The sequence below is a fragment of the Myotis yumanensis genome, unplaced genomic scaffold, assembly GCF_028538775.1.
Source record: "Myotis yumanensis isolate MYYU_CA2020_CCGP unplaced genomic scaffold, mMyoYum1.0.hap1 SCAF_7, whole genome shotgun sequence".
Taxonomy (NCBI): domain Eukaryota; kingdom Metazoa; phylum Chordata; class Mammalia; order Chiroptera; family Vespertilionidae; genus Myotis; species Myotis yumanensis.
In genome coordinates, this window is record NW_027223758.1 from 50,326,510 (window position 1) to 50,337,633 (window position 11,124).

Consider the following 11,124-nt stretch of genomic DNA (forward strand, 5'->3'; position numbering starts at 1 on the left):
TATTTTAATATGAGTGGTGTAATATCTTCAAGAAAATTATCATGACCATGAACTCTTTTGTGTTATAGTATTTATTAAATAGGAATATTTTAGAATATATTTATTATAAAAATGAAAGAAACTGCCCCATAATCATCAACTGAATATGTTGTTTTCCTAATTTTTAACATTCCACATATTTTTTGACAGACAACTGTTTAGTTTTTATTTCATAATCATAAACTTAACTCTGCAATCCAGCTAGACTGGGAGGGGTAAGGAAATTATGGAACTGAATAAACTGGCAAGAGCACAAAGATTATAGAACATTCCAAGCAAATCAGGGTGAAGGGGTGCTCTCTTGAGCTACAGAAGGAATGGTCTGGTGGTGAAAATAAAACACAAGTCAAATTTATTAGAGTTGTCCACAGTCAGCAATGGTGATCTTCTTGCTGGTCTTGCCGTTCCTGGACCCAAAGCGCTCCATGGCTGTCACAATATCCATGCCTTCCTTCACCTGGTGGAAGACCACATGCTTGCCAGCCAACCACTCAGTCTTGCCAGTGCAGATGAGAACTGGGAACGATTGTGTTGGGTCCAGCACTTGCCATGGACAAGATGCCAGGACCTGTATGTTTCAGGACAAAGTTCTTATCCTCAAATTTCTCCCCTTAGATCAGTGGTTCTCAACCTTGGCAGCACATTAGAATCACCTGGGAATCTTTAAAATCCTGATTTCTGGGCCACATCCTCTGGAAATTCTGTTTCTTTGTTATGGGGTGGGGCCACAACATTAGTAACAAAGAAACAGAATTTCCGGAGGATGAGGCCCAGAAATCAGGATTTTAAAAAGATTACCAGGTGATTCTAATGTGCAGCCAAGGTTGAGAACCACTGCCATAGATGGACTTGCCGCCTGTGCCATTATGGCGTATGAAGTTACCACCCTGGCACATAAATCCCGGAATAATTCTGTGAAAGCAGAACCTTTATAACCAAATCCTTTCTTCCCAGTGCTCAGAGCACGGGAGTTTTCTGCTATCTTTGGAACTTTGTCTACAAACAGCTCAAAGGAGATGCGGTCCAAGGGCTCGCCGTTGATGGAGATGTCGAAGAACACAGTGGGGTTCACCATGGTTGGTCATGGGAAGATTCGAGGTGGCAGCGTCTGCAAAGCCTCAACATATTTTTTGAAATAATATGAAATTAGTGAAATGTTGAGCAGTCGTTTTAAAATATAAGTTATCAATTCCCTATGTCTGCTATATTTCATGGAATTGGCTTTATCCTTTCCTTGAACATCAAAGTAGAAATCGAAATTTGATAACATCATTGTCCTCTTGAAGATCAGAAACACTTTAAAATATTCCATAAGAACTGACACCATTTGGAATTATAAAATTGTAGTTTATGCTTAGATAAAAATCTTAAGAATTCACCCAGTGTATGTATGTGTGTATGCATATACGTGTGTATGTATGTAAGTGTATATGAATGCATGCATGTATACATGTATGTATATAGGTATGTGTGTATGTGCATATGTATATAGTCCTCAAAGTAACATGAGAAACAGAGATGAGAAAAAAAGCAGGTGCATTTAAGCATCCTCTAATCACACCCTCTTGTCAAATTACAAGGCTTCTATTGCAATCTGACATGTCTATACATCTGCTATGGACCTATGGTTGCTCTTTTTACAAATTAAGAAGCTATGTTCTCAATTCTGTGCATCTATATAAGCAATTGATCTTTCAAAAAAAAAACAATAGAATTCTATATATCAGTCAGATTCACAAAGCCTCCAGTGGTTTTCGAACACCAATTTTATTTTCTGCACTATTACATCATGATGATAAGATAAAAATATCAAATGGCCATCAGTGATAAACATTATAGAGCTTTTGGAAATGCAGTGAATTGCTGTGCCATTCGAGCACACAAAGTTAGGCAATGATAGAACATTCACATAAATGCCATATGGTCACTGGAAGAGGGACAAGGACTGATGCAGTGGGATCAGCAAGAGCATGCATTTTGAAAGAACAAACTGAAATAGTGTGGGATGTGCAGGAATTATTTGAATTAGTCCTATTATATAAGTTAACCCTTAAATATGCTGGCCTAGCAGATTTTAAGTTCTATATAGGACAATTATAATATACTTGTTACAATAAAAACATCAACAGCACCAATGTTACTTGGTACATTTGCAAAAATACAAACATCATTCACAATTTTGAATTGTGATCTAAAAATACAATACCTATTTAAGACAACAATTGTAATAACTTAGGCTATATACAGTTTTCAATACCTATGAAACAAGTTTTTGTTCTGCCAACAGTAAACAAAAGTCAACTAGAAATTTTGTCACCAAAAGTGATTTATTTGGCAGAAAGATAATTGCAAACTGGTACATGCAGCAACAGAGAGCCACAGGCACACCCTGACACAAGAAACAGGAAGCCCCTTTTCACTGAGGAAAGACAAGGGGCTGCTCCAACCAGACACCTCTGTTGTAAACCTAGTTTGTCCTGTAGGACTTTTCTAGAGATGCAGGGTGTGTGAGCCCCTCCCACCAGCCCTCCCCATTCCTAAGTTGAGGTCTCTGTTATAAATTCTGACAGCTCTTAACTATACATGTATGTCCATTGGATTCTGTTGGTTGATTGTGTCATTCAAATGTTCTATATCTTTCTGGTGTAGGGAAAGGTTGTAGAAGTTCCAACATTCGTAATCGTGATGTCTTGTTTCTCCTTTTAGCTCTTTCAGTGTTCACTGCACCTACTATGCAGCTCTATTGTTTGATATGTACACATTTAGGGTCATTATTTTGTCATTAGTCAATGCCCCTCTTTATTTCTAGTAATATTCCTTGCTCTGAATCTACGTTAATGACTTTTAATATAGTCACTCCAGTTTTATTGTTGTTGTTTTGATAGCTGTGTGCATGATATTTCTTTTTTCCCGTTTTTCTGTCAATCTCCATGTTGTTGTATTTGAAGTGAGCCCCTTCCAGACAGCATGTAATTGAATCATAAATTGTTTAATCTACTCTGCTAATTTCTGACATAGAATAGACTGATGTCCAAGATGATGAAGTGTGCCAGACATATTTTCATTTTAAGCATCAATCATGTGACTTTGTAAGTTTTCATCTTACTAAATCCTAGCCCTCAGTCTACAAGGCAATGCTGAGTAGAACAGAAAGGAGATGCTTTGCCAACCCACCTTCACAAAACTATGAGAAACTAGAAGTGAGTAAAGTTAATTTAAGTCACTAAGTATGGAAGCGGGAGAGGGGAGTTTAATATGTTTATTCAGCAGCAGATAATTTGTTTTGCTACATGAAAAAAGCCTGGAAGAATTTCACTAGCAAATGTTTGAAGTTAAGAAACCAGACACTGAGTTATACATTCAATGTGATTCCATATAGATCAATTTTAGAAAAGATAAAGCTCACCAGTAAAGATAAATGTTAGAATAGTGGTTAATTTAAATGCTATAATAAAGAAAGGCATGATCAAGGTTATTAAGTAATCCTATATAATAAAAGCCTAATATGCTAAGTGTGTGGTTGACTGGTTGGCCATTCAACCAATCAAAGTGTAATATGCTAATGATATGCTAAGGCCACTCAACCGCTCGCTAAGACATGCACTGACCACCAGGGGGCAGACGCTTCAACCAGTAGGTTAGCTTCTTGCTGGGGTCCTGCAGATTGGGACTGAGAAAGATGGGCTGGACATGCCCTGGAGCCATCCTGTGGTCCCTCCCCAGCTGGCCAACTTCCTGCATCCCTCCCAGCCCCGATCATGCACTGGTGGGGTCCCTTGGCCTGGCCTGTGCCATCTGGCAATTTGTGCTGAGGGACCCCCTACCCAAGCAAAAATTTTGTACACCGGGCCTCTAGTTTTTCTATATTTGACTTGCATTATAGTTAAACTAGAGGCCCAGTGCACGAATTTGGACACCAGTGGGGTCCCTCAGCCTGACCTGCGGGATTGGGCCAAAACTGGCTCTCGGACATCCCCCATGGGGTCCCGGATTGTGAGAAGGCATAGGCCAGGCTGAGTGACCCCACTGGTGCACGATCAATCGGGTCCGGGGAGGGAGACAGGAGGTTGGCCAGCCAGGGAGGAAAACGGGAGGGTTCCAGAGTGTGTCTGGCCCATCTCGCTCAGTCCTGATCAGCTGGATCTCAGCAGCAAGCTAACCTACCAGTTGGAGCATCTGCCCCTGGTGGTCAGTGCATCTCATAGCAAGCAGTTGAGTGGCTTTAGCATATCATTAGCATATTACACTTTGATTGGTTGAATGGCCAACTGGATAACCAGAAACTTAGCATATTAGGCTTTTATTATATAGGACTAGAGGCCCGGGGCACAAAAATTTGTGCACTCGGGGGGGGGGGGGGGTCCCTCAGCCTGGCCTGTGCCCTCTCGCAGTCTGGGACCCCTCGGGAGATAACGACCTGCTGGCTTAGGCCCACTCCCAGGTGGCAGAGGGCAGGCCCAATCCCTAGGTGCAGCCCCTAGTCGGGCTCAGAGCAGGGCTGATTGGGGAGTTGGGGCGCCGCCCCCTGTCATGCACAGAGCAGGGCGGATCGGGAGGTTGCGATGCCACCCCTAGTCACGCTCAGGGTAGGGCCGATTGGGGGGTTGGGGCACCGTCCCTGTCACACTCAAGGCAGGGTCGATGGGGAGGTTGCAGCGCCACCCCTGTCACGCACAGAGCAGGGCCGATCGGGGGTTTGGTCACTGCCCCCAGTCACGCTGATCCTGATGCCGGGAGGCCTCCCGGCTTCGCTGATCCCGGTGCTGGGAGGCATATTACCCTTTTACTATATAGGATAGAGGCCTGGTGCACGGGTGGGGGTCGGCTGGTTTGCCCTGAAGGATGTCCTGGATCAGGGTGGGGGTCCCCACTGGGGTGCCTGGCCAGCCTGGATGATGGGATGATGGCTGTTTGCATATGGTCACACCCCCTTCAGGGTGGGGGTCCCCACTGGGGTGCCTGGGCAGTCTGGGTGAGGGGCTGAGAGCCGTTTTCAGGCTGGCGGGTGACTGAAGCTCTCAACCACTCCTTTTTTTCTTTTTTTTTTTTTTTTTATTCTGGGCCAGCTTTAGCTCTGAGGCTCGGCTCCAGCTCTCAAGCCTCGGCTGCTAAAAGCAGGTTTCTGGCCTTTGTTTACCTTCTGTATTTGAAACAATGTTGCGATCCTGCTGGCTGAAGCCCGGCTGACTAAAGCAGGTTTCTGGGGTTTTGTTTAGCTTCTATATTTGTTACAATGTTTCTTAGAGAGCAGCTCAGAGGCCGGCAGCAGCAGGCGGGGAACCTGGCTTCCTCCATCACTGGAGCAAGCAAGCCTCCCTGTTCATGTCAGCTGCCTGGATGCTGGCTGCCATCTTGGCTGGCAGTTAATTTGCATAAGGATATGCTGATTAGCCAATGGGAAGGGTAGCGGAGGTACAGCTAATTACCATGTTTTTCTTATTAGATAGGATAGATGTGCTCATATTGTTAAAAAATAATTGCAAACTACATACATTTGGGATTCTCTATGTATTTGTAATAATAAAATAATAAAATTTTCCAAAACTAAACAGATACATGTAAAAAAATAGATTACCACTTGGGGCATGAGAAAAATTTTTGTTAATATTCTGCCATTTATGTATTTTAATTTCCATCTAAAAAGGGTTACCAGAACATTTGCTGCAGGGGTAGTTTTCTAGCTAGTCAACCTAGGTCTAGAATTCAGTTGCTGTGTCCCTCCTTTTAAAGTTGAGGTCACAGGTAAACTCTAAACCTGAGATCCTATGTGAAGACTGTCACTAATTATTATCTGGAGAGATTCAAAGCACACCAGGCCAAATGTTGAATGGAAGCAAAACATTTTATTTTTGCTTATTTGATTGGCACTTTGCATCTTAGTTGTAATTTTAAAATATCAACCTTCCTCCCAGTAACTGACTATGCATTATCATCAGTTATTAGAAAGTGACCTGTGTCTTTCTGAATGCTGTGTGCCCTGACTTGAGTCCCCATTTGGATAATTCCCTAGCAGAAATGACACCTAAACATGCAAAACATAATGCTGCTCAAGTAACTAGGCTTCTGGGGACTAAATTGTTTTACACATAATTTATGGCTGCAGAGTGTGCACCAGGCAGCAAGTAAAATAATATCACAATGAAAGGGAAATATCAGATTATTTTGGTTTTATTTCTCATTAGTGGGGTTCTGGGATATTCTCACCTCGTCCCTTCTTTCCCCAAAGAATTCCTCCAGCGAATTCAATGAAATCCCATTTATTACCTCATGTATATGCCAGAAGTATCCCACTATCTCAATCTCCTTCAAATCTATGTGTCTGAACATAATGCTCCCAGTTACATAGCGTGTCCCTGCCCCTCTCTCTCATTTAACCTCGCTATGAAATTCTGATATATACTGTTTCACATTTATTTTCCTGCTTGCTATGGAGACACATTTGGATAATTATTTGAGTCAGATGGCCTCAGTTCCTGCAAGGCTGTTTACTGAATGCACTATTACACTGCAGTCCATATTCCAACATATTTCAAGAGAATCCACCAGTGGACAAAGTATCTTTCATCTGCTCCTATTACACCCTCCCTGGTTTAGGCACTAAATCAGTATTGCTTTGTGCTCTCAATATATATGAAAATGGAACAGCTTGATTTTTTTTTCTCCACTTCCTCTTGTCAGAACTGACAGATCCCCCTTGCAGAACAGTGGGTGAGAATGTATGCTAACATCACATACTCTTCTTTTCTGATCAAAACCATTGGTTCCCTTTGATATGACCCACTGATTTAAGAGGAGGTGAATACAGCTCTCTTGCCATAGGAGATCCCTTCCTGGCTCTTCATGCCAGCATACGCGAGAATGTCTGCTGTAACATCTGGCAGATCTGCTGACAGAGTGAGTCTCTGGTGAATAGTGTTCTTGCTGGATCTTGAGAGGCCAAGGGCAAGGTAGAATATAGAGTTCACAGGTGACAGGAGAAGCATTTCCTCCCAGAGCATTTCAAAGAGGCTCTGATCAGGCACTGGGGCTGCCAACTGTTGTTCTGTGGACCTTTCCAAAGTTGTTTGCACTTGATCCGGTTGACTGCCAATTTCACCTGCCACCTCCTGTGTCCTTTCTTTGCCATCAAAATGCACCTCCTTCTAATATCTTTAACCATATGTGACTTGTCACGCTGATGGCAGGGTCCTGGATTCTCCTGCCTCATGGAGCTTTGCTTCAGACCTCTATATATAGAGAAATCTTCCATGCCCTGCTTTTAATAATTAATCAGGGGATGCAATGGTAATTCTAATTATACAACTGAACGCTTGTAGAAATAAATGTGTACAATGTGTACTGCCAGGAATATATATGTATACAAACTCTTGGAACCATATGAAAGAACATTACTGAAAGGAAGTAATAAACATTTAAACATTGGCACCCATATTAGGACTTAGCCTAGCTTATGAAATACTGTGAGATACTAGAAACCCTGTGTAGTCATGGGTTATAAAAGCTGCTTTTATAGAAGACAAATATAAAGGGATGCCCTTGTTTAACTTTTCTTTTTCTCTTTCCTCTGCACATTTTAATTATAGCCATTTTCTTTGAAAACGTATTTTTGGATCATGTTACTCTAATCATGTTTTAAAAATGTTTCAGTAAAATTCTTACTGAATGAATTCTGGCTCCAGAATAGGAATTTTGTTCTGGCCTTGTTCATATCTCAGATGTATTGAATTCCTGCTCCCCTTAATTGACTCCCTTCCTTGCATCACCTCAGGGTGATGCACATGCACGATGCCACATCTGGGGAACTCCAATGACTGATGTCACTTCTCCTCGATTAGCTGCCCTGAGTTTCTCCTCTCCGAAAGGAAAACGCAAAGGAAGCCTGATCAATCGCTGTTCCTGAGATGCAAAGGGAAGGCTGTGCCCTCCTTGTCAGGGGGGAACTGACAGTGGAATCACATGCTCACACAGCCAGGCCCCAGGCTTCCTGCGCCATAACTGAACTCTGTGCCAATGTCAACGGACTACATTAGAGGTTTAATGAACACCCAGAATGTTCAGGTCTCTTATTCCTCAGAATGGGAAAGGCCTGACTCAAAGTTAGAGTGGCTCTTCCCTGGTTCTAACCATTAACACTGTGATCACTGTCGCCCTTTGTGGTACAATGCCTTTGGAGCTAGACAGGTCTGCCACAGTAACTGTATTTCTATGGTGCTTTCTCTATCAGCCCATTTCACAGATGAGCCAAGCAAGGTCTAAAGATGCCATTTGAATGAAAACCTGTAAATCCATTGGCCGGCACATTATAAAATGGACATTTTTATATTGCCTAATATTTCCCTAAAAATTGTAATTTTAAGGTTGAGAAGAATCACCACTACTTTAGAATTCCTTTGATGTGTTAATATTGAGTCTTCACCTTTTACTAGTATATGCATCAGAGATAAATTTCCAGTTTATATCGAACAGCAAGCTTTTGTCTACCAATGGGATTTGTGCTGCGTTATAGGCTCAGAAACAAAGCACTTTCTTTCACTCCAGTGGTGGCAGTTACATTTAACGATCTCATGAATTCATTTCCAAATTCTTTTCAAAATAAATACATTCAAGGATAATAGAGACAAGGGGAGCACACTAAGTAAGCATAAAATATTTATAAAATTGTATGTCAAATTCAAGTTCTCATATGTCATATAAGAAGTTTTCAATGTGATTAAGATGTTTCAAGGAAAGCCAACATTCTTAAGAGATCAAACTCTGTCCCTTAATGATACAGCTCATCGTGCTATGCTAAACAGGATATTAGAATACATTCAATTTGCAAAAAAATGTGTTTTCTGAGAGATTATGAAGCAAATCCAATTTCTAACCTTCTAAAAGAAAAGACGGGGGATCTTGCAGGTGACATTTCTATCCCTTGCCGTTTTTAAACATGACACAAATTTTGATATCAGCATTTTGAACCTGATATTTATTACTGCTTCAAGAATGCGCCTACTGTCTGCCTCCTGTCTGGGACTAAGCCAGCTCATGATGAGGTGTTATGCAATTTAAAATAGCCCGAGGAAGCCTCCGGGCAGAGCCTACAGTTCATTCTGTGTTTATATATATATGTGTGTGTGTGTGTGTGTGTGTTTTTCTAGTTATATTTTATTTTTGAAAATCTACATTAAAATATAGTTGGATGAAGTTATAGTTTGGGCTCATGATAGCTGCACATACTATTTAGAATTGAACACTTTTCAGTGATGAATGATAGTTATTTTCCTGTCAACTGCCATTCTGCAGGCAAATATTAATGTGAGCACTGGCTGTCTTCTTTGTCTTGAGGTGGGTAAAATCGACAAAGCTCCACTGTAATTATGCCACCTCAGGAGAAATAGCTCCCGTTTGTGCCTTATGAGGAAAGAAAAAAATACAGAATGAGCACGTATGTGTGGTCGCCTCTTATGTGACAGTCACTGTCTTGCTATATCAGATCTGTCAGCAGAAATGCTATTCACCATTTTATTAAATTGTCTTGTCTCCTTAGTCAAAGCTAGTTGCAAAAAAAAAGCCAAAAAAACTTTCAGCTGTTATCAAAACATATCCTGATTAAATCATTTTTGTTGTCATTCAAGCAAATTTCATTGAGAAATGCTCCAGATAATGATACTGAACACACATGAAACTGCAGAAAAATTTAATGTTTTCTGAAGAAAATATGGTCTTCAGTACTTGGGCATATGTTTAAAACCCTACACAAATATGTTTACTTGACAAGAATGAAGACACAAACCTAACTCTCTTACCATCCCTCCCTTCCTTCCTCCAAATTTGCTATTTGAATTGAATTAATAATAACCTGGCTTATAAATTTGCATATGTTAATCTCCTTTAAAGCTTATAATACCATTTGATGGGTGTAAAATATTAAATGAAATAATAATGCACCATCTTATTCAAGGGAAAAATAGTTTGGGGGAAAACAAGGTATCTGGGTCATGGGAATTGAGTAGACATTAAATGACAAATATTAGCTTAAGAATGCATTTTCACACACTGCCAAAACTACTCTATCCAAATACTCTGACATATGAACTTGCATTTTATCTTTTTCAAAAATAGTCTCCTATCACAAAACTATTTCTAAGAACAAGCACTCAGGTAGGTAGTTACAGGAACTCAGATAATGACTTCAGTATCTTCTCGTATCTTGATAAGATAGCTGAACACAGTTTCCCTTAAGTAATAATATTCCATGGAAAATAGAAACTTTATTTTTCTTTTTATAATCAAACATAGTAAATGTTAGACCTTGCTAAGGTAAGTCACTCAGTAAAATAAGCCTTTAAATAATAAAGCAAATAAAAATCTAAACAATAACCATTCCAGTAAAACTTTTCCATGATCTACCTACCACCGTAATTAAATTTGTTGTTAATTTCTGCATTGTATTTGACAAATTACTATCTTAGAAATATTTGTTTTGTTTTACATTTCATGCCAATTATTAACTGAACTCACTGTTGATTAAAAAATTAAATGTTTTATTATTTTAATTGACTTTTTTTTAGGGAGAGGAAAGGAGAGGGATAGAAACATCAACGAGAGAGAAACATTGATCTGCTGCCTCCTGTATGTCCCCTACTTGGGATTGACCCCTCAACCCTTGCATGTGCCTTCACCGGAATTGATCCAGTGACCTCTTGGATCATGGGTTGATGTTCAACCACTGAGCCACCAGCTAGGCTAATGTCTTATTATTTTTGCTAAGTTAGATGTAGAATAAAATAATTTACTTTTAAAAAAAATTTTTTTGCATCACCTTTATCCCCTCTATGTCCTCTTCCACATGCCCCCAATGCCCTCACCCCTCTGAAATGGACACTGTTGTCCATGTCCATGAGTTCTCTCTCTCACTCTTTCTTTTTTTGCTCAAATAACTTTCTAATATGTGAATTAAAAAGTTGTTTATGTTTTGATATATATTCAGTTCCTCTTGTATTGATATATATAATGATATGAATATTATAAGGAACTCTAGAGACAAGTATTTTTTTGAAAATAATTTTGTCAGATATAGAAAGAAAAAGATACAAGACCATA

The 11,124-nt window shown here is 40.2% G+C and overlaps 1 pseudogene; it reads right to left on the reverse strand.

The window, feature by feature from the left end:
• Positions 1-394: 394 nt before the first annotated feature.
• LOC139014589 (peptidyl-prolyl cis-trans isomerase A-like) lies at positions 395-1,114 on the reverse strand (annotated as a pseudogene).
• Positions 1,115-11,124: the final 10,010 nt, after the last annotated feature.